The 20330-nt window shown below is 47.5% G+C and overlaps 36 non-coding genes across 36 annotated transcripts; all 36 read right to left on the reverse strand.

The window, feature by feature from the left end:
- Positions 1 to 2233: 2233 nt before the first annotated feature.
- On the reverse strand, positions 2234 to 2305 carry Trnat-agu (transfer RNA threonine (anticodon AGU)). Its single transcript has one exon. It is a non-coding gene; the product is annotated as a tRNA-Thr (tRNA).
- A 321-nt stretch (positions 2306 to 2626) lies between these two features.
- Trnak-cuu (transfer RNA lysine (anticodon CUU)) lies at positions 2627 to 2699 on the reverse strand. Its single transcript has one exon. It is a non-coding gene; the product is annotated as a tRNA-Lys (tRNA).
- A 441-nt stretch (positions 2700 to 3140) lies between these two features.
- On the reverse strand, positions 3141 to 3213 carry Trnar-ucg (transfer RNA arginine (anticodon UCG)). Its single transcript has one exon. It is a non-coding gene; the product is annotated as a tRNA-Arg (tRNA).
- Positions 3214 to 3752: 539 nt separating this feature from the next.
- Trnat-agu (transfer RNA threonine (anticodon AGU)) lies at positions 3753 to 3824 on the reverse strand. The gene has a single exon. It is a non-coding gene; the product is annotated as a tRNA-Thr (tRNA).
- Positions 3825 to 4145: 321 nt separating this feature from the next.
- On the reverse strand, positions 4146 to 4218 carry Trnak-cuu (transfer RNA lysine (anticodon CUU)). The gene has a single exon. It is a non-coding gene; the product is annotated as a tRNA-Lys (tRNA).
- A 441-nt stretch (positions 4219 to 4659) lies between these two features.
- Positions 4660 to 4732, reverse strand: Trnar-ucg (transfer RNA arginine (anticodon UCG)). The gene has a single exon. It is a non-coding gene; the product is annotated as a tRNA-Arg (tRNA).
- A 539-nt stretch (positions 4733 to 5271) lies between these two features.
- Positions 5272 to 5343, reverse strand: Trnat-agu (transfer RNA threonine (anticodon AGU)). The gene has a single exon. It is a non-coding gene; the product is annotated as a tRNA-Thr (tRNA).
- A 321-nt stretch (positions 5344 to 5664) lies between these two features.
- Trnak-cuu (transfer RNA lysine (anticodon CUU)) lies at positions 5665 to 5737 on the reverse strand. Its single transcript has one exon. It is a non-coding gene; the product is annotated as a tRNA-Lys (tRNA).
- Positions 5738 to 6177: 440 nt separating this feature from the next.
- Trnar-ucg (transfer RNA arginine (anticodon UCG)) lies at positions 6178 to 6250 on the reverse strand. The gene has a single exon. It is a non-coding gene; the product is annotated as a tRNA-Arg (tRNA).
- A 538-nt stretch (positions 6251 to 6788) lies between these two features.
- On the reverse strand, positions 6789 to 6860 carry Trnat-agu (transfer RNA threonine (anticodon AGU)). The gene has a single exon. It is a non-coding gene; the product is annotated as a tRNA-Thr (tRNA).
- A 321-nt stretch (positions 6861 to 7181) lies between these two features.
- Trnak-cuu (transfer RNA lysine (anticodon CUU)) lies at positions 7182 to 7254 on the reverse strand. The gene has a single exon. It is a non-coding gene; the product is annotated as a tRNA-Lys (tRNA).
- Positions 7255 to 7694: 440 nt separating this feature from the next.
- On the reverse strand, positions 7695 to 7767 carry Trnar-ucg (transfer RNA arginine (anticodon UCG)). Its single transcript has one exon. It is a non-coding gene; the product is annotated as a tRNA-Arg (tRNA).
- A 539-nt stretch (positions 7768 to 8306) lies between these two features.
- Positions 8307 to 8378, reverse strand: Trnat-agu (transfer RNA threonine (anticodon AGU)). The gene has a single exon. It is a non-coding gene; the product is annotated as a tRNA-Thr (tRNA).
- A 321-nt stretch (positions 8379 to 8699) lies between these two features.
- Trnak-cuu (transfer RNA lysine (anticodon CUU)) lies at positions 8700 to 8772 on the reverse strand. Its single transcript has one exon. It is a non-coding gene; the product is annotated as a tRNA-Lys (tRNA).
- Positions 8773 to 9212: 440 nt separating this feature from the next.
- On the reverse strand, positions 9213 to 9285 carry Trnar-ucg (transfer RNA arginine (anticodon UCG)). The gene has a single exon. It is a non-coding gene; the product is annotated as a tRNA-Arg (tRNA).
- Positions 9286 to 9824: 539 nt separating this feature from the next.
- Trnat-agu (transfer RNA threonine (anticodon AGU)) lies at positions 9825 to 9896 on the reverse strand. Its single transcript has one exon. It is a non-coding gene; the product is annotated as a tRNA-Thr (tRNA).
- A 321-nt stretch (positions 9897 to 10217) lies between these two features.
- Trnak-cuu (transfer RNA lysine (anticodon CUU)) lies at positions 10218 to 10290 on the reverse strand. Its single transcript has one exon. It is a non-coding gene; the product is annotated as a tRNA-Lys (tRNA).
- A 440-nt stretch (positions 10291 to 10730) lies between these two features.
- On the reverse strand, positions 10731 to 10803 carry Trnar-ucg (transfer RNA arginine (anticodon UCG)). The gene has a single exon. It is a non-coding gene; the product is annotated as a tRNA-Arg (tRNA).
- A 539-nt stretch (positions 10804 to 11342) lies between these two features.
- Positions 11343 to 11414, reverse strand: Trnat-agu (transfer RNA threonine (anticodon AGU)). Its single transcript has one exon. It is a non-coding gene; the product is annotated as a tRNA-Thr (tRNA).
- Positions 11415 to 11735: 321 nt separating this feature from the next.
- Positions 11736 to 11808, reverse strand: Trnak-cuu (transfer RNA lysine (anticodon CUU)). Its single transcript has one exon. It is a non-coding gene; the product is annotated as a tRNA-Lys (tRNA).
- Positions 11809 to 12248: 440 nt separating this feature from the next.
- Positions 12249 to 12321, reverse strand: Trnar-ucg (transfer RNA arginine (anticodon UCG)). Its single transcript has one exon. It is a non-coding gene; the product is annotated as a tRNA-Arg (tRNA).
- Positions 12322 to 12860: 539 nt separating this feature from the next.
- Positions 12861 to 12932, reverse strand: Trnat-agu (transfer RNA threonine (anticodon AGU)). The gene has a single exon. It is a non-coding gene; the product is annotated as a tRNA-Thr (tRNA).
- Positions 12933 to 13253: 321 nt separating this feature from the next.
- On the reverse strand, positions 13254 to 13326 carry Trnak-cuu (transfer RNA lysine (anticodon CUU)). The gene has a single exon. It is a non-coding gene; the product is annotated as a tRNA-Lys (tRNA).
- Positions 13327 to 13766: 440 nt separating this feature from the next.
- Positions 13767 to 13839, reverse strand: Trnar-ucg (transfer RNA arginine (anticodon UCG)). Its single transcript has one exon. It is a non-coding gene; the product is annotated as a tRNA-Arg (tRNA).
- Positions 13840 to 14378: 539 nt separating this feature from the next.
- Positions 14379 to 14450, reverse strand: Trnat-agu (transfer RNA threonine (anticodon AGU)). Its single transcript has one exon. It is a non-coding gene; the product is annotated as a tRNA-Thr (tRNA).
- Positions 14451 to 14771: 321 nt separating this feature from the next.
- Trnak-cuu (transfer RNA lysine (anticodon CUU)) lies at positions 14772 to 14844 on the reverse strand. Its single transcript has one exon. It is a non-coding gene; the product is annotated as a tRNA-Lys (tRNA).
- A 440-nt stretch (positions 14845 to 15284) lies between these two features.
- Trnar-ucg (transfer RNA arginine (anticodon UCG)) lies at positions 15285 to 15357 on the reverse strand. The gene has a single exon. It is a non-coding gene; the product is annotated as a tRNA-Arg (tRNA).
- Positions 15358 to 15902: 545 nt separating this feature from the next.
- On the reverse strand, positions 15903 to 15974 carry Trnat-agu (transfer RNA threonine (anticodon AGU)). The gene has a single exon. It is a non-coding gene; the product is annotated as a tRNA-Thr (tRNA).
- Positions 15975 to 16295: 321 nt separating this feature from the next.
- Trnak-cuu (transfer RNA lysine (anticodon CUU)) lies at positions 16296 to 16368 on the reverse strand. The gene has a single exon. It is a non-coding gene; the product is annotated as a tRNA-Lys (tRNA).
- A 440-nt stretch (positions 16369 to 16808) lies between these two features.
- Trnar-ucg (transfer RNA arginine (anticodon UCG)) lies at positions 16809 to 16881 on the reverse strand. The gene has a single exon. It is a non-coding gene; the product is annotated as a tRNA-Arg (tRNA).
- Positions 16882 to 17420: 539 nt separating this feature from the next.
- Positions 17421 to 17492, reverse strand: Trnat-agu (transfer RNA threonine (anticodon AGU)). Its single transcript has one exon. It is a non-coding gene; the product is annotated as a tRNA-Thr (tRNA).
- Positions 17493 to 17813: 321 nt separating this feature from the next.
- Trnak-cuu (transfer RNA lysine (anticodon CUU)) lies at positions 17814 to 17886 on the reverse strand. Its single transcript has one exon. It is a non-coding gene; the product is annotated as a tRNA-Lys (tRNA).
- A 440-nt stretch (positions 17887 to 18326) lies between these two features.
- Trnar-ucg (transfer RNA arginine (anticodon UCG)) lies at positions 18327 to 18399 on the reverse strand. Its single transcript has one exon. It is a non-coding gene; the product is annotated as a tRNA-Arg (tRNA).
- A 539-nt stretch (positions 18400 to 18938) lies between these two features.
- Positions 18939 to 19010, reverse strand: Trnat-agu (transfer RNA threonine (anticodon AGU)). The gene has a single exon. It is a non-coding gene; the product is annotated as a tRNA-Thr (tRNA).
- Positions 19011 to 19331: 321 nt separating this feature from the next.
- Positions 19332 to 19404, reverse strand: Trnak-cuu (transfer RNA lysine (anticodon CUU)). The gene has a single exon. It is a non-coding gene; the product is annotated as a tRNA-Lys (tRNA).
- A 440-nt stretch (positions 19405 to 19844) lies between these two features.
- Trnar-ucg (transfer RNA arginine (anticodon UCG)) lies at positions 19845 to 19917 on the reverse strand. The gene has a single exon. It is a non-coding gene; the product is annotated as a tRNA-Arg (tRNA).
- Positions 19918 to 20330: the final 413 nt, after the last annotated feature.

Below are 20330 nucleotides of genomic sequence, written 5' to 3' on the forward strand. Positions count from 1 at the left end.
AATTGTGGTGGACTAAGCAGGAGCAATGCCTAAAATCAGGCCAATATCAAAACATAAATAACGCTGGAAAAACAAGTCACGTCGTAAAGGCACTTTGGAGGTAATTCCAGATAACAAAACCATGTATTGACAGTCACTTTAAAGGCAGAGTGAAAAATATTCTCCGTTGGAAAAGGGACCAGTCGTGCGTTCGTTTTGCGCGGTAGTTTCCGTCGAAGAGTTATCTTTCTCATTAACATCGTCAACTTTGGTGACTGAAGCTACGGCTGTCATCGTTTCGGTAATATCCATACTGTCTACTTCGGCAGTGGAGTCTGTATCGTCTGCCCAACTAGTTGGCGGAGGCTGTGGCGAGGTCGTTACCGACGCTGGAGCAGGACAGAGTTCGACCATGCGGACATCACAGCCGGCTCGGAGTTGAGCTGAGTGTTCGGGGTTCGGAGGTAGAGCATCTGAGACATTGTCAAGTACTGATGGTAAACTGGCTGAGGGATGAGCATGATTTGTGCTATCAGATGCGTTTTCACTGAGTTGTTCACCTATCTGTTTAGCCTTTTCGCGCAGAACCGGTGCAATCTGTTCTGCACCCTGGCGGGCAACTCTCCGTTTTTTAGTTTTCCTGGGAGATGTACGATGTTGTGGGCTTTGATCGTGACCTGCTGGAGATTCCCCCCGTGGAGTAGCAGCGGTCGATGGGGACGCAGACGTTTGCATGTCGGATGCCTGTTCGTCTGTGACTACGACGGACGGCGACATTTCTATGGGTGGAGGTTGGGTCTCTTCCGGCGTTGCAACAGTCTCCATACGCGTTACCGTCGCAGGTACTACAGTATTTTCACTGACTTCGGTGACCGTGGGTGTAGCCGAAAGCCCACGCGTTACGGCGACGTACGTCACAGGCAGTGTTGTCATCGCGGGGGGCCTGGCAGCCTCGCCGGCAGGCAGCTGCGCCACTCGCCTCTGCATGCATTCGGCACGCACGTGACCTGTCGAGTTGCATGCGGCACACGTTCGAGGCTGATCATCGTACATTACTATCGCACGATACCCGCATACGTGAACATAAGACGGGATGTGCTTCTGCAGCTCGATTTTCAATTGCCGCACCCCATTAAGAACCGGGAATTTATGTGCACTAGACCAACGTTCCGCAATATTGCTTATGATTTTGCCGTACGGACAGAGAACTGCGTTGATCTGTTCACTGGTTATTTCAAATGGGAGTTCAAAAATTCGAACAGTCCGTATTCCTAGGCCGGCATGCGAAACTGCAACTTCCCCCACATTTCCATCACTGTGTTTAAACTTTAGAATACCACCACAGGATTCAACTATTTTCTCACACATATCTGATCGGGCTAATTTAACGAAAACGGTGCTACTGATAATCGAAAGATGTATCCCGATTATGTCCTCAAGTCTTATCTTCACTTCATCTTCTAACCATTGCTCAACTTCAAAAGATTTAGGTCGGACAAAATTCCTGTCAAAAGTAAACTTCAGTGTATCTTTCCTACTCGGTTGAGACATCACGAAAGCGAGTTCATTTTCAGATCACGCCAAAACACTGGTAGACACTGAAGCAAGCGCAGCGACTCACCACACGTAAACAGCGACGGCGCGGCGCGCAGCACAGCACGTCCGACCTCGACCGCGACCGCCGGCTGACTGCGTGTCCATTAGGCCACACGGTCACTGGCGCAATATACTTCCCCACTCACACCTCGTTTTCGCCATTTGTACACTTGGCAGAATGAATTTCCCATCTTTGACGCAGTTCTCCATCTCAAATTTCAGTACTAAAAGTACGACGCTACTTCTTGCTGTGTCCCATCGCAAGTTACATTCAAGCACTTATGACGCTGATCAAACAAGAGGTGGCAAATCAGCTTCAATCGTTTAGTGCCATCTCAGTCGCTTGCAGAAGGTACCTCACCCTATGTGATACAATGGCGAATTGTCGCTATTACCAAAGCGGCGGCGGCGCCGACGACGACAATCGCGAGGGTCTTTATCAGGGGTAGAAAATACATCACAAGAACTAAGTATTTCACGTCGGCATTCTCTGGAGACTGCCTAAAGCAGCAGTTTCTGGTGCCCACTTTAATAGCACCATTCACACTATTCATTTGCGAGAGCATTTCTTAAATACCGCACCCATTCATAATTTTTTTTATCCTTGACCGCTTTTTTCGAAAGGGCCACGGTGGGAGGGGCTGTTACAAAATTCATTTGCCGCCTGTGAGGATCGAACTCACGACCTCTGGTTTACTAGACCAGCGCTCTGCCACTGAGCTAAGGAGGCGCCTCCTAGCGGACTTTTAGGATACTTTGTTCTTACAAACTAGTGAATCGGAGCCCTTCAGCTCGAAACGCACCGCATGAGCGACCATTATTTGCATTTAGTTAGCACAGCTGCTGCTTTCCTACACATCTCACACTATATCGATGTACAACTAAAATTGCAAAACAACACATTTATTTCATTTCAGAGTCACTTTCAGCTTCAAATACCGTTCCTCTGATATTCATACGAAGCTAGGCATCGTCGTAACCCGTTACGTTCATTACGCAAGGCTCACGAGAGGGGCGCATGTTGGATCCGCGTAGACACAAAATTTTGCGCCGCCCAGCGTGGGGCTCGAACCCAAGACCCTGAGATTAAGAGTCTCATGCTTTACCGACTGAGCTAGCCGGGTTGCACGCAACGCGTTACGAGCCATACAATACTGATGTGACCTGCGACCATCTATTGAAGATTCTTTTGACTACAGCTTATTTCCTGCTGCCACAAATCAGCTACAATCCTATTCAATGAAAAATTGTCTCCGAAAGGCATCAAATCTGCATGAAATGATACGTGGCTATCAGCACCATTATTCAACACACATGCTCGACTGTGCGCAGACGCCTGTGGCGTAGCCCTTGGCTCCTGAATCAGATGCAGTAGTTCCAACAAAAACTCTCCTGAACGGCACTGTGCCGAAAACTTCGCTACAGATCACCCTTGTCTTGCTTGTGCTTCTGGTAGACGCCGGTTTTGCAGCCAGGAAGCGGACAGCAGCAACTTCCAACTAGTTGTAGAGTACTCAAACAAACACAGTAAAACAGCATGCATCTTTTGCAGAACAGGAAAAACTCGACCGTGACAGGATTCGAACCTGCAATCTTCGGATCCGAAGTCCGACGCCTTATCCATTAGGCCACACGGTCACTGGCGCAATATACTTCCCCACTCACACCTCGTTTTCGCCATTTGTACACTTGGCAGAATGAATTTCCCGTCTTTGACGCAGTTCTCCATCTCAAATTTCAGTACTAAAAGTACGACGCTACTTCTTGCTGTGTCCCATCGCAAGTTACATTCAAGCACTTATGACGCTGATCAAACAAGAGGTGGCAAATCAGCTTCAATCGTTTAGTGCCATCTCAGTCGCTTGCAGAAGGTACCTCACCCTATGTGATACAATGGCGAATTGTCGCTATTACCAAAGCGGCGGCGGCGCCGACGACGACAATCGCGAGGGTCTTTATCAGGGGTAGAAAATACATCACAAGAACTAAGTATTTCACGTCGGCATTCTCTGGAGACTGCCTAAAGCAGCAGTTTCTGGTGCCCACTTTAATAGCACCATTCACACTATTCATTTGCGAGAGCATTTCTTAAATACCGCACCCATTCATAATTTTTTTTATCCTTGACCGCTTTTTTCGAAAGGGCCACGGTGGGAGGGGCTGTTACAAAATTCATTTGCCGCCTGTGAGGATCGAACTCACGACCTCTGGTTTACTAGACCAGCGCTCTGCCACTGAGCTAAGGAGGCGCCTCCTAGCGGACTTTTAGGATACTTTGTTCTTACAAACTAGTGAATCGGAGCCCTTCAGCTCGAAACGCACCGCATGAGCGACCATTATTTGCATTTAGTTAGCACAGCTGCTGCTTTCCTACACATCTCACACTATATCGATGTACAACTAAAATTGCAAAACAACACATTTATTTCATTTCAGAGTCACTTTCAGCTTCAAATACCGTTCCTCTGATATTCATACGAAGCTAGGCATCGTCGTAACCCGTTACGTTCATTACGCAAGGCTCACGAGAGGGGCGCATGTTGGATCCGCGTAGACACAAAATTTTGCGCCGCCCAGCGTGGGGCTCGAACCCAAGACCCTGAGATTAAGAGTCTCATGCTTTACCGACTGAGCTAGCCGGGTTGCACGCAACGCGTTACGAGCCATACAATACTGATGTGACCTGCGACCATCTATTGAAGATTCTTTTGACTACAGCTTATTTCCTGCTGCCACAAATCAGCTACAATCCTATTCAATGAAAAATTGTCTCCGAAAGGCATCAAATCTGCATGAAATGATACGTGGCTATCAGCACCATTATTCAACACACATGCTCGACTGTGCGCAGACGCCTGTGGCGTAGCCCTTGGCTCCTGAATCAGATGCAGTAGTTCCAACAAAAACTCTCCTGAACGGCACTGTGCCGAAAACTTCGCTACAGATCACCCTTGTCTTGCTTGTGCTTCTGGTAGACGCCGGTTTTGCAGCCAGGAAGCGGACAGCAGCAACTTCCAACTAGTTGTAGAGTACTCAAACAAACACAGTAAAACAGCATGCATCTTTTGCAGAACAGGAAAAACTCGACCGTGACAGGATTCGAACCTGCAATCTTCGGATCCGAAGTCCGACGCCTTATCCATTAGGCCACACGGTCACTGGCGCAATATACTTCCCCACTCACACCTCGTTTTCGCCATTTGTACACTTGGCAGAATGAATTTCCCGTCTTTGACGCAGTTCTCCATCTCAAATTTCAGTACTAAAAGTACGACGCTACTTCTTGCTGTGTCCCATCGCAAGTTACATTCAAGCACTTATGACGCTGATCAAACAAGAGGTGGCAAATCAGCTTCAATCGTTTAGTGCCATCTCAGTCGCTTGCAGAAGGTACCTCACCCTATGTGATACAATGGCGAATTGTCGCTATTACCAAAGCGGCGGCGGCGCCGACGACGACAATCGCGAGGGTCTTTATCAGGGGTAGAAAATACATCACAAGAACTAAGTATTTCACGTCGGCATTCTCCGGAGACTGCCTAAAGCAGCAGTTTCTGGTGCCCACTTTAATAGCACCATTCACACTATTCATTTGCGAGAGCATTTCTTAAATACCGCACCCATTCATAATTTTTTTTATCCTTGACCGCTTTTTTCGAAAGGGCCACGGTGGGAGGGGCTGTTACAAAATTCATTTGCCGCCTGTGAGGATCGAACTCACGACCTCTGGTTTACTAGACCAGCGCTCTGCCACTGAGCTAAGGAGGCGCCTTCTAGCGGACTTTTAGGATACTTTGTTCTTACAAACTAGTGAATCGGAGCCCTTCAGCTCGAAACGCACCGCATGAGCGACCATTATTTGCATTTAGTTAGCACAGCTGCTGCTTTCCTACACATCTCACACTATATCGATGTACAACTAAAATTGCAAAACAACACATTTATTTCATTTCAGAGTCACTTTCAGCTTCAAATACCGTTCCTCTGATATTCATACGAAGCTAGGCATCGTCGTAACCCGTTACGTTCATTACGCAAGGCTCACGAGAGGGGCGCATGTTGGATCCGCGTAGACACAAAATTTTGCGCCGCCCAGCGTGGGGCTCGAACCCACGACCCTGAGATTAAGAGTCTCATGCTCTACCGACTGAGCTAGCCGGGCTGCACGCAACGCGTTACGAGCCATACAATACTGATGTGACCTGCGACCATCTATTGAAGATTCTTTTGACTACAGCTTATTTCCTGCTGCCACAAATCAGCTACAATCCTATTCAATGAAAAATTGTCTCCGAAAGGCATCAAATCTGCATGAAATGATACGTGGCTATCAGCACCATTATTCAACACACATGCTCGACTGTGCGCAGACGCCTGTGGCGTAGCCCTTGGCTCCTGAATCAGATGCAGTAGTTCCAACAAAAACTCTCCTGAACGGCACTGTGCCGAAAACTTCGCTACAGATCACCCTTGTCTTGCTTGTGCTTCTGGTAGACGCCGGTTTTGCAGCCAGGAAGCGGACAGCAGCAACTTCCAACTAGTTGTAGAGTACTCAAACAACACAGTAAAACAGCATGCATCTTTTGCAGAACAGGAAAAACTCGACCGTGACAGGATTCGAACCTGCAATCTTCGGATCCGAAGTCCGACGCCTTATCCATTAGGCCACACGGTCACTGGCGCAATATACTTCCCCACTCACACCTCGTTTTCGCCATTTGTACACTTGGCAGAATGAATTTCCCATCTTTGACGCAGTTCTCCATCTCAAATTTCAGTACTAAAAGTACGACGCTACTTCTTGCTGTGTCCCATCGCAAGTTACATTCAAGCACTTATGACGCTGATCAAACAAGAGGTGGCAAATCAGCTTCAATCGTTTAGTGCCATCTCAGTCGCTTGCAGAAGGTACCTCACCCTATGTGATACAATGGCGAATTGTCGCTATTACCAAAGCGGCGGCGGCGCCGACGACGACAATCGCGAGGGTCTTTATCAGGGGTAGAAAATACATCACAAGAACTAAGTATTTCACGTCGGCATTCTCCGGAGACTGCCTAAAGCAGCAGTTTCTGGTGCCCACTTTAATAGCACCATTCACACTATTCATTTGCGAGAGCATTTCTTAAATACCGCACCCATTCATAATTTTTTTTTCCTTGACCGCTTTTTTCGAAAGGGCCACGGTGGGAGGGGCTGTTACAAAATTCATTTGCCGCCTGTGAGGATCGAACTCACGACCTCTGGTTTACTAGACCAGCGCTCTGCCACTGAGCTAAGGAGGCGCCTTCTAGCGGACTTTTAGGATACTTTGTTCTTACAAACTAGTGAATCGGAGCCCTTCAGCTCGAAACGCACCGCATGAGCGACCATTATTTGCATTTAGTTAGCACAGCTGCTGCTTTCCTATACATCTCACACTATATCGATGTACAAATAAAATTGCAAAACAACACATTTATTTCATTTCAGAGTAACTTTCAGCTTCAAATACCGTTCCTCTGATATTCATACGAAGCTAGGCATCGTCGTAACCCGTTACGTTCATTACGCAAGGCTCACGAGAGGGGCGCATGTTGGATCCGCGTAGACACAAAATTTTGCGCCGCCCAGCGTGGGGCTCGAACCCACGACCCTGAGATTAAGAGTCTCATGCTCTACCGACTGAGCTAGCCGGGCTGCACGCAACGCGTTACGAGCCATACAATACTGATGTGACCTGCGACCATCTATTGAAGATTCTTTTGACTACAGCTTATTTCCTGCTGCCACAAATCAGCTACAATCCTATTCAATGAAAAATTGTCTCCGAAAGGCATCAAATCTGCATGAAATGATACGTGGCTATCAGCACCATTATTCAACACACATGCTCGACTGTGCGCAGACGCCTGTGGCGTAGCCCTTGGCTCCTGAATCAGATGCAGTAGTTCCAACAAAAACTCTCCTGAACGGCACTGTGCCGAAAACTTCGCTACAGATCACCCTTGTCTTGCTTGTGCTTCTGGTAGACGCCGGTTTTGCAGCCAGGAAGCGGACAGCAGCAACTTCCAACTAGTTGTAGAGTACTCAAACAACACAGTAAAACAGCATGCATCTTTTGCAGAACAGGAAAAACTCGACCGTGACAGGATTCGAACCTGGAATCTTCGGATCCGAAGTCCGACGCCTTATCCATTAGGCCACACGGTCACTGGCGCAATATACTTCCCCACTCACACCTCGTTTTCGCCATTTGTACACTTGGCAGAATGAATTTCCCATCTTTGACGCAGTTCTCCATCTCAAATTTCAGTACTAAAAGTACGACGCTACTTCTTGCTGTGTCCCATCGCAAGTTACATTCAAGCACTTATGACGCTGATCAAACAAGAGGTGGCAAATCAGCTTCAATCGTTTAGTGCCATCTCAGTCGCTTGCAGAAGGTACCTCACCCTATGTGATACAATGGCGAATTGTCGCTATTACCAAAGCGGCGGCGGCGCCGACGACGACAATCGCGAGGGTCTTTATCAGGGGTAGAAAATACATCACAAGAACTAAGTATTTCACGTCGGCATTCTCCGGAGACTGCCTAAAGCAGCAGTTTCTGGTGCCCACTTTAATAGCACCATTCACACTATTCATTTGCGAGAGCATTTCTTAAATACCGCACCCATTCATAATTTTTTTTATCCTTGACCGCTTTTTTCGAAAGGGCCACGGTGGGAGGGGCTGTTACAAAATTCATTTGCCGCCTGTGAGGATCGAACTCACGACCTCTGGTTTACTAGACCAGCGCTCTGCCACTGAGCTAAGGAGGCGCCTCCTAGCGGACTTTTAGGATACTTTGTTCTTACAAACTAGTGAATCGGAGCCCTTCAGCTCGAAACGCACCGCATGAGCGACCATTATTTGCATTTAGTTAGCACAGCTGCTGCTTTCCTACACATCTCACACTATATCGATGTACAACTAAAATTGCAAAACAACACATTTATTTCATTTCAGAGTCACTTTCAGCTTCAAATACCGTTCCTCTGATATTCATACGAAGCTAGGCATCGTCGTAACCCGTTACGTTCATTACGCAAGGCTCACGAGAGGGGCGCATGTTGGATCCGCGTAGACACAAAATTTTGCGCCGCCCAGCGTGGGGCTCGAACCCACGACCCTGAGATTAAGAGTCTCATGCTCTACCGACTGAGCTAGCCGGGCTGCACGCAACGCGTTACGAGCCATACAATACTGATGTGACCTGCGACCATCTATTGAAGATTCTTTTGACTACAGCTTATTTCCTGCTGCCACAAATCAGCTACAATCCTATTCAATGAAAAATTGTCTCCGAAAGGCATCAAATCTGCATGAAATGATACGTGGCTATCAGCACCATTATTCAACACACATGCTCGACTGTGCGCAGACGCCTGTGGCGTAGCCCTTGGCTCCTGAATCAGATGCAGTAGTTCCAACAAAAACTCTCCTGAACGGCACTGTGCCGAAAACTTCGCTACAGATCACCCTTGTCTTGCTTGTGCTTCTGGTAGACGCCGGTTTTGCAGCCAGGAAGCGGACAGCAGCAACTTCCAACTAGTTGTAGAGTACTCAAACAACACAGTAAAACAGCATGCATCTTTTGCAGAACAGGAAAAACTCGACCGTGACAGGATTCGAACCTGCAATCTTCGGATCCGAAGTCCGACGCCTTATCCATTAGGCCACACGGTCACTGGCGCAATATACTTCCCCACTCACACCTCGTTTTCGCCATTTGTACACTTGGCAGAATGAATTTCCCGTCTTTGACGCAGTTCTCCATCTCAAATTTCAGTACTAAAAGTACGACGCTACTTCTTGCTGTGTCCCATCGCAAGTTACATTCAAGCACTTATGACGCTGATCAAACAAGAGGTGGCAAATCAGCTTCAATCGTTTAGTGCCATCTCAGTCGCTTGCAGAAGGTACCTCACCCTATGTGATACAATGGCGAATTGTCGCTATTACCAAAGCGGCGGCGGCGCCGACGACGACAATCGCGAGGGTCTTTATCAGGGGTAGAAAATACATCACAAGAACTAAGTATTTCACGTCGGCATTCTCCGGAGACTGCCTAAAGCAGCAGTTTCTGGTGCCCACTTTAATAGCACCATTCACACTATTCATTTGCGAGAGCATTTCTTAAATACCGCACCCATTCATAATTTTTTTTATCCTTGACCGCTTTTTTCGAAAGGGCCACGGTGGGAGGGGCTGTTACAAAATTCATTTGCCGCCTGTGAGGATCGAACTCACGACCTCTGGTTTACTAGACCAGCGCTCTGCCACTGAGCTAAGGAGGCGCCTCCTAGCGGACTTTTAGGATACTTTGTTCTTACAAACTAGTGAATCGGAGCCCTTCAGCTCGAAACGCACCGCATGAGCGACCATTATTTGCATTTAGTTAGCACAGCTGCTGCTTTCCTACACATCTCACACAATATCGATGTACAACTAAAATTGCAAAACAACACATTTATTTCATTTCAGAGTCACTTTCAGCTTCAAATACCGTTCCTCTGATATTCATACGAAGCTAGGCATCGTCGTAACCCGTTACGTTCATTACGCAAGGCTCACGAGAGGGGCGCATGTTGGATCCGCGTAGACACAAAATTTTGCGCCGCCCAGCGTGGGGCTCGAACCCACGACCCTGAGATTAAGAGTCTCATGCTCTACCGACTGAGCTAGCCGGGCTGCACGCAACGCGTTACGAGCCATACAATACTGATGTGACCTGCGACCATCTATTGAAGATTCTTTTGACTACAGCTTATTTCCTGCTGCCACAAATCAGCTACAATCCTATTCAATGAAAAATTGTCTCCGAAAGGCATCAAATCTGCATGAAATGATACGTGGCTATCAGCACCATTATTCAACACACATGCTCGACTGTGCGCAGACGCCTGTGGCGTAGCCCTTGGCTCCTGAATCAGATGCAGTAGTTCCAACAAAAACTCTCCTGAACGGCACTGTGCCGAAAACTTCGCTACAGATCACCCTTGTCTTGCTTGTGCTTCTGGTAGACGCCGGTTTTGCAGCCAGGAAGCGGACAGCAGCAACTTCCAACTAGTTGTAGAGTACTCAAACAACACAGTAAAACAGCATGCATCTTTTGCAGAACAGGAAAAACTCGACCGTGACAGGATTCGAACCTGGAATCTTCGGATCCGAAGTCCGACGCCTTATCCATTAGGCCACACGGTCACTGGCGCAATATACTTCCCCACTCACACCTCGTTTTCGCCATTTGTACACTTGGCAGAATGAATTTCCCATCTTTGACGCAGTTCTCCATCTCAAATTTCAGTACTAAAAGTACGACGCTACTTCTTGCTGTGTCCCATCGCAAGTTACATTCAAGCCCTTATGACGCTGATCAAACAAGAGGTGGCAAATCAGCTTCAATCGTTTAGTGCCATCTCAGTCGCTTGCAGAAGGTACCTCACCCTATGTGATACAATGGCGAATTGTCGCTATTACCAAAGCGGCGGCGGCGCCGACGACGACAATCGCGAGGGTCTTTATCAGGGGTAGAAAATACATCACAAGAACTAAGTATTTCACGTCGGCATTCTCCGGAGACTGCCTAAAGCAGCAGTTTCTGGTGCCCACTTTAATAGCACCATTCACACTATTCATTTGCGAGAGCATTTCTTAAATACCGCACCCATTCATAATTTTTTTTATCCTTGACCGCTTTTTTCGAAAGGGCCACGGTGGGAGGGGCTGTTACAAAATTCATTTGCCGCCTGTGAGGATCGAACTCACGACCTCTGGTTTACTAGACCAGCGCTCTGCCACTGAGCTAAGGAGGCGCCTTCTAGCGGACTTTTAGGATACTTTGTTCTTACAAACTAGTGAATCGGAGCCCTTCAGCTCGAAACGCACCGCATGAGCGACCATTATTTGCATTTAGTTAGCACAGCTGCTGCTTTCCTATACATCTCACACTATATCGATGTACAAATAAAATTGCAAAACAACACATTTATTTCATTTCAGAGTAACTTTCAGCTTCAAATACCGTTCCTCTGATATTCATACGAAGCTAGGCATCGTCGTAACCCGTTACGTTCATTACGCAAGGCTCACGAGAGGGGCGCATGTTGGATCCGCGTAGACACAAAATTTTGCGCCGCCCAGCGTGGGGCTCGAACCCACGACCCTGAGATTAAGAGTCTCATGCTCTACCGACTGAGCTAGCCGGGCTGCACGCAACGCGTTACGAGCCATACAATACTGATGTGACCTGCGACCATCTATTGAAGATTCTTTTGACTACAGCTTATTTCCTGCTGCCACAAATCAGCTACAATCCTATTCAATGAAAAATTGTCTCCGAAAGGCATCAAATCTGCATGAAATGATACGTGGCTATCAGCACCATTATTCAACACACATGCTCGACTGTGCGCAGACGCCTGTGGCGTAGCCCTTGGCTCCTGAATCAGATGCAGTAGTTCCAACAAAAACTCTCCTGAACGGCACTGTGCCGAAAACTTCGCTACAGATCACCCTTGTCTTGCTTGTGCTTCTGGTAGACGCCGGTTTTGCAGCCAGGAAGCGGACAGCAGCAACTTCCAACTAGTTGTAGAGTACTCAAACAACACAGTAAAACAGCATGCATCTTTTGCAGAACAGGAAAAACTCGACCGTGACAGGATTCGAACCTGCAATCTTCGGATCCGAAGTCCGACGCCTTATCCATTAGGCCACACGGTCACTGGCGCAATATACTTCCCCACTCACACCTCGTTTTCGCCATTTGTACACTTGGCAGAATGAATTTCCCATCTTTGACGCAGTTCTCCATCTCAAATTTCAGTACTAAAAGTACGACGCTACTTCTTGCTGTGTCCCATCGCAAGTTACATTCAAGCACTTATGACGCTGATCAAACAAGAGGTGGCAAATCAGCTTCAATCGTTTAGTGCCATCTCAGTCGCTTGCAGAAGGTACCTCACCCTATGTGATACAATGGCGAATTGTCGCTATTACCAAAGCGGCGGCGGCGCCGACGACGACAATCGCGAGGGTCTTTATCAGGGGTAGAAAATACATCACAAGAACTAAGTATTTCACGTCGGCATTCTCCGGAGACTGCCTAAAGCAGCAGTTTCTGGTGCCCACTTTAATAGCACCATTCACACTATTCATTTGCGAGAGCATTTCTTAAATACCGCACCCATTCATAATTTTTTTTATCCTTGACCGCTTTTTTCGAAAGGGCCACGGTGGGAGGGGCTGTTACAAAATTCATTTGCCGCCTGTGAGGATCGAACTCACGACCTCTGGTTTACTAGACCAGCGCTCTGCCACTGAGCTAAGGAGGCGCCTCCTAGCGGACTTTTAGGATACTTTGTTCTTACAAACTAGTGAATCGGAGCCCTTCAGCTCGAAACGCACCGCATGAGCGACCATTATTTGCATTTAGTTAGCACAGCTGCTGCTTTCCTACACATCTCACACTATATCGATGTACAACTAAAATTGCAAAACAACACATTTATTTCATTTCAGAGTCACTTTCAGCTTCAAATACCGTTCCTCTGATATTCATACGAAGCTAGGCATCGTCGTAACCCGTTACGTTCATTACGCAAGGCTCACGAGAGGGGCGCATGTTGGATCCGCGTAGACACAAAATTTTGCGCCGCCCAGCGTGGGGCTCGAACCCACGACCCTGAGATTAAGAGTCTCATGCTCTACCGACTGAGCTAGCCGGGCTGCACGCAACGCGTTACGAGCCATACAATACTGATGTGACCTGCGACCATCTATTGAAGATTCTTTTGACTACAGCTTATTTCCTGCTGCCACAAATCAGCTACAATCCTATTCAATGAAAAATTGTCTCCGAAAGGCATCAAATCTGCATGAAATGATACGTGGCTATCAGCACCATTATTCAACACACATGCTCGACTGTGCGCAGACGCCTGTGGCGTAGCCCTTGGCTCCTGAATCAGATGCAGTAGTTCCAACAAAAACTCTCCTGAACGGCACTGTGCCGAAAACTTCGCTACAGATCACCCTTGTCTTGCTTGTGCTTCTGGTAGACGCCGGTTTTGCAGCCAGGAAGCGGACAGCAGCAACTTCCAACTAGTTGTAGAGTACTCAAACAACACAGTAAAACAGCATGCATCTTTTGCAGAACAGGAAAGACTCGACCGTGACAGGATTCGAACCTGCAATCTTCGGATCCGAAGTCCGACGCCTTATCCATTAGGCCACACGGTCACTGGCGCAATATACTTCCCCACTCACACCTCGTTTTCGCCATTTGTACACTTGGCAGAATGAATTTCCCATCTTTGACGCAGTTCTCCATCTCAAATTTCAGTACTAAAAGTACGACGCTACTTCTTGCTGTGTCCCATCGCAAGTTACATTCAAGCACTTATGACGCTGATCAAACAAGAGGTGGCAAATCAGCTTCAATCGTTTAGTGCCATCTCAGTCGCTTGCAGAAGGTACCTCACCCTATGTGATACAATGGCGAATTGTCGCTATTACCAAAGCGGCGGCGGCGCCGACGACGACAATCGCGAGGGTCTTTATCAGGGGTAGAAAATACATCACAAGAACTAAGTATTTCACGTCGGCATTCTCCGGAGACTGCCTAAAGCAGCAGTTTCTGGTGCCCACTTTAATAGCACCATTCACACTATTCATTTGCGAGAGCATTTCTTAAATACCGCACCCATTCATAATTTTTTTTATCCTTGACCGCTTTTTTCGAAAGGGCCACGGTGGGAGGGGCTGTTACAAAATTCATTTGCCGCCTGTGAGGATCGAACTCACGACCTCTGGTTTACTAGACCAGCGCTCTGCCACTGAGCTAAGGAGGCGCCTCCTAGCGGACTTTTAGGATACTTTGTTCTTACAAACTAGTGAATCGGAGCCCTTCAGCTCGAAACGCACCGCATGAGCGACCATTATTTGCATTTAGTTAGCACAGCTGCTGCTTTCCTACACATCTCACACTATATCGATGTACAACTAAAATTGCAAAACAACACATTTATTTCATTTCAGAGTCACTTTCAGCTTCAAATACCGTTCCTCTGATATTCATACGAAGCTAGGCATCGTCGTAACCCGTTACGTTCATTACGCAAGGCTCACGAGAGGGGCGCATGTTGGATCCGCGTAGACACAAAATTTTGCGCCGCCCAGCGTGGGGCTCGAACCCACGACCCTGAGATTAAGAGTCTCATGCTCTACCGACTGAGCTAGCCGGGCTGCACGCAACGCGTTACGAGCCATACAATACTGATGTGACCTGCGACCATCTATTGAAGATTCTTTTGACTACAGCTTATTTCCTGCTGCCACAAATCAGCTACAATCCTATTCAATGAAAAATTGTCTCCGAAAGGCATCAAATCTGCATGAAATGATACGTGGCTATCAGCACCATTATTCAACACACATGCTCGACTGTGCGCAGACGCCTGTGGCGTAGCCCTTGGCTCCTGAATCAGATGCAGTAGTTCCAACAAAAACTCTCCTGAACGGCACTGTGCCGAAAACTTCGCTACAGATCACCCTTGTCTTGCTTGTGCTTCTGGTAGACGCCGGTTTTGCAGCCAGGAAGCGGACAGCAGCAACTTCCAACTAGTTGTAGAGTACTCAAACAACACAGTAAAACAGCATGCATCTTTTGCAGAACAGGAAAAACTCGAACGTGACAGGATTCGAACCTGGAATCTTCGGATCCGAAGTCCGACGCCTTATCCATTAGGCCACACGGTCACTGGCGCAATATACTTCCCCACTCACACCTCGTTTTCGCCATTTGTACACTTGGCAGAATGAATTTCCCATCTTTGACGCAGTTCTCCATCTCAAATTTCAGTACTAAAAGTACGACGCTACTTCTTGCTGTGTCCCATCGCAAGTTACATTCAAGCCCTTATGACGCTGATCAAACAAGAGGTGGCAAATCAGCTTCAATCGTTTAGTGCCATCTCAGTCGCTTGCAGAAGGTACCTCACCCTATGTGATACAATGGCGAATTGTCGCTATTACCAAAGCGGCGGCGGCGCCGACGACGTCGACGACAATCGCGAGGGTCTTTATCAGGGGTAGAAAATACATCACAAGAACTAAGTATTTCACGTCGGCATTCTCCGGAGACTGCCTAAAGCAGCAGTTTCTGGTGCCCACTTTAATAGCACCATTCACACTATTCATTTGCGAGAGCATTTCTTAAATACCGCACCCATTCATAATTTTTTTTATCCTTGACCGCTTTTTTCGAAAGGGCCACGGTGGGAGGGGCTGTTACAAAATTCATTTGCCGCCTGTGAGGATCGAACTCACGACCTCTGGTTTACTAGACCAGCGCTCTGCCACTGAGCTAAGGAGGCGCCTCCTAGCGGACTTTTAGGATACTTTGTTCTTACAAACTAGTGAATCGGAGCCCTTCAGCTCGAAACGCACCGCATGAGCGACCATTATTTGCATTTAGTTAGCACAGCTGCTGCTTTCCTACACATCTCACACTATATCGATGTACAACTAAAATTGCAAAACAACACATTTATTTCATTTCAGAGTCACTTTCAGCTTCAAATACCGTTCCTCTGATATTCATACGAAGCTAGGCATCGTCGTAACCCGTTACGTTCATTACGCAAGGCTCACGAGAGGGGCGCATGTTGGATCCGCGTAGACACAAAATTTTGCGCCGCCCAGCGTGGGGCTCGAACCCACGACCCTGAGATTAAGAGTCTCATGCTCTACCGACTGAGCTAGCCGGGCTGCACGCAACGCGTTACGAGCCATACAATACTGATGTGACCTGCGACCATCTATTGAAGATTCTTTTGACTACAGCTTATTTCCTGCTGCCACAAATCAGCTACAATCCTATTCAATGAAAAATTGTCTCCGAAAGGCATCAAATCTGCATGAAATGATACGTGGCTATCAGCACCATTATTCAACACACATGCTCGACTGTGCGCAGACGCCTGTGGCGTAGCCCTTGGCTCCTGAATCAGATGCAGTAGTTCCAACAAAAACTCTCCTGAACGGCACTGTGCCGAAAACTTCGCTACAGATCACCCTTGTCTTGCTTGTGCTTCTGGTAGACGCCGGTTTTGCAGCCAGGAAGCGGACAGCAGCAACTTCCAACTAGTTGTAGAGTACTCAAACAACACAGTAAAACAGCATGCATCTTTTGCAGAACAGGAAAAACTCGACCGTGACAGGATTCGAACCTGGAATCTTCGGATCCGAAGTCCGACGCCTTATCCATTAGGCCACACGGTCACTGGCGCAATATACTTCCCCACTCACACCTCGTTTTCGCCATTTGTACACTTGGCAGAATGAATTTCCCATCTTTGACGCAGTTCTCCATCTCAAATTTCAGTACTAAAAGTACGACGCTACTTCTTGCTGTGTCCCATCGCAAGTTACATTCAAGCACTTATGACGCTGATCAAACAAGAGGTGGCAAATCAGCTTCAATCGTTTAGTGCCATCTCAGTCGCTTGCAGAAGGTACCTCACCCTATGTGATACAATGGCGAATTGTCGCTATTACCAAAGCGGCGGCGGCGCCGACGACGACAATCGCGAGGGTCTTTATCAGGGGTAGAAAATACATCACAAGAACTAAGTATTTCACGTCGGCATTCTCCGGAGACTGCCTAAAGAAGCAGTTTCTGGTGCCCACTTTAATAGCACCATTCTCACTATTCATTTGCGAGAGCATTTCTTAAATACCGCACCCATTCATAATTATTTTTATCCTTGACCGCTTTTTTCGAAAGGGCCACGGTGGGAGGGGCTGTTACAAAATTCATTTGCCGCCTGTGAGGATCGAACTCACGACCTCTGGTTTACTAGACCAGCGCTCTGCCACTGAGCTAAGGAGGCGCCTCCTAGCGGACTTTTAGGATACTTTGTTCTTACAAACTAGTGAATCGGAGCCCTTCAGCTCGAAACGCACCGCATGAGCGACCATTATTTGCATTTAGTTAGCACAGCTGCTGCTTACCTACACATCTCACACTATATCGATGTACAACTAAAATTGCAAAACAACACATTTATTTCATTTCAGAGTCACTTTCAGCTTCAAATACCGTTCCTCTGATATTCATACGAAGCTAGGCATCGTCGTAACCCGTTACGTTCATTACGCAAGGCTCACGAGAGGGGCGCATGTTGGATCCGCGTAGACACAAAATTTTGCGCCGTCCAGCGTGGGGCTCGAACCCACGACCCTGAGATTAAGAGACTCATGCTCTACCGACTGAGCTAGCCGGGCTGCAAGCAACGCGTTACGAGCCATACAATACTGATGTGACCTGCGACCATCTATTGAAGATTCTTTTGACTACAGCTTATTTCCTGCTGCCACAAATCAGCTACAATCCTATTCAATGAAAAATTGTCTCCGAAAGGCATCAAATCTGCATGAAATGATACGTGGCTATCAGCACCATTGTTCAACACACATGCTCGACTGTGCGCAGACGCCTGTGGCGTAGCCCTTGGCTCCTGAATCAGATGCAGTAGTTCCAACAAAAACTCTCCTGATCGGCACTGTGCCGAAAACTTCGCTACAGATCACCCTTGTCTTGCTTGTGCTTCTGGTAGACGCCGGTTTTGTAGCCAGGAAGCGGACAGCAGCAACTTCCAACTAGTTTTAGTGTACTCAAACAACACAGTAAAACAGCATGCATCTTTTGCAGAACAGGAAAAACTCGACCGTGACAGGATTCGAACCTGCAATCTTCGGATCCGAAGTCCGACGCCTTATCCATTAGGCCACACGGTCACTGGCGCGATATACTTCCCCACTCACACCTCGTTTTCGCCATTTGTACACTTGGCAGAATGAATTTCCCATCTTTGACGCAGTTCTCCATCTCAAATTTCAGTACTAAAAGTACGACGCTACTTCTTGCTGTGTCCCATCGCAAGTTACATTCAAGCCCTTATGACGCTGATCAAACAAGAGGTGGCAAATCAGCTTCAATCGTTTAGTGCCATCTCAGTCGCTTGCAGAAGGTACCTCACCCTATGTGATACAATGGCGAATTGTCGCTATTACCAAAGCGGCGGCGGCGCCGACGACGACAATCGCGAGGGTCTTTATCAGGGGTAGAAAATACATCACAAGAACTAAGTATTTCACGTCGGCATTCTCCGGAGACTGCCTAAAGCAGCAGTTTCTGGTGCCCACTTTAATAGCACCATTCACACTATTCATTTGCGAGAGCATTTCTTAAATACCGCACCCATTCATAATTTTTTTTATCCTTGACCGCTTTTTTCGAAAGGGCCACGGTGGGAGGGGCTGTTACAAAATTCATTTGCCGCCTGTGAGGATCGAACTCACGACCTCTGGTTTACTAGACCAGCGCTCTGCCACTGAGCTAAGGAGGCGCCTCCTAGCGGACTTTTAGGATACTTCGTTCTTACAAACTAGTGAATCGGAGCCCTTCAGCTCGAAACGCACCGCATGAGCGACCATTATTTGCATTTAGTTAGCACAGCTGCTGCTTTCCTACACATCTCACACAATATCGATGTACAACTAAAATTGCAAAACAACACATTTATTTCATTTCAGAGTCACTTTCAGCTTCAAATACCGTTCCTCTGATATTCATACGAAGCTAGGCATCGTCGTAACCCGTTACGTTCATTACGCAAGTCTCACGAGAGGGGCGCATGTTGGATCCGCGTTGACACAAAATTTTGCGCCGTCCAGCGTGGGGCTCGAACCCACGACCCTGAGATTAAGAGACTCATGCTCTACCGACTGAGCTAGCCGGGCTGCACGCAACGCGTTACGAGCCATACAATACTGATGTGACCTGCGACCATCTATTGAAGATTCTTTTGACTACAGCTTATTTCCTGCTGCCACAAATCAGCTACAATCCTATTCAATGAAAAATTGTCTCCGAAAGGCATCAAATCTGCATGAAATGATACGTGGCTATCAGCACCATTATTCAACACACATGCTCGACTGTGCGCAGACGCCTGTGGCGTAGCCCTTGGCTCCTGAATCAGATGCAGTAGTTCCAACAAAAACTCTCCTGAACGGCACTGTGCCGAAAACTTCGCTACAGATCACCCTTGTCTTGCTTGTGCTTCTGGTAGACGCCGGTTTTGTAGCCAGGAAGCGGACAGCAGCAACTTCCAACTAGTTTTAGTGTACTCAAACAACACAGTAAAACAGCATGCATCTTTTGCAGAACAGGAAAAACTCGACCGTGACAGGATTCGAACCTGCAATCTTCGGATCCGAAGTCCGACGCCTTATTCATTAGGCCACACGGTCACTGGCGCAATATACTTCCCCACTCACACCTCGTTTTCGCCATTTGTACACTTGGCAGAATGATTTTCCCATCTTTGACGCAGTTCTCCATCTCAAATTTCAGTACTAAAAGTACGACGCTACTTCTTGCTGTGTCCCATCGCAAGTTACATTCAAGCCCTTATGACGCTGATCAAACAAGAGGTGGCAAATCAGCTTCAATCGTTTAGTGCCATCTCAGTCGCTTGCAGAAGGTACCTCACCCTATGTGATACAATGGCGAATTGTCGCTATTACCAAAGCGGCGGCGGCGCCGACGACAATCGCGTGGGTCTGTATCAGGGGTAGAAAATACATCACAAGAACTAAGTATTTCACGACAGCATTCTCCGGAGACTGTCTAAAGCAGCAGTTTCTGGTGCCCACTTTAATAG

This window comes from Schistocerca cancellata, chromosome 8 (assembly GCF_023864275.1).
Source record: "Schistocerca cancellata isolate TAMUIC-IGC-003103 chromosome 8, iqSchCanc2.1, whole genome shotgun sequence".
Taxonomy (NCBI): Eukaryota; Metazoa; Arthropoda; class Insecta; order Orthoptera; family Acrididae; genus Schistocerca; species Schistocerca cancellata.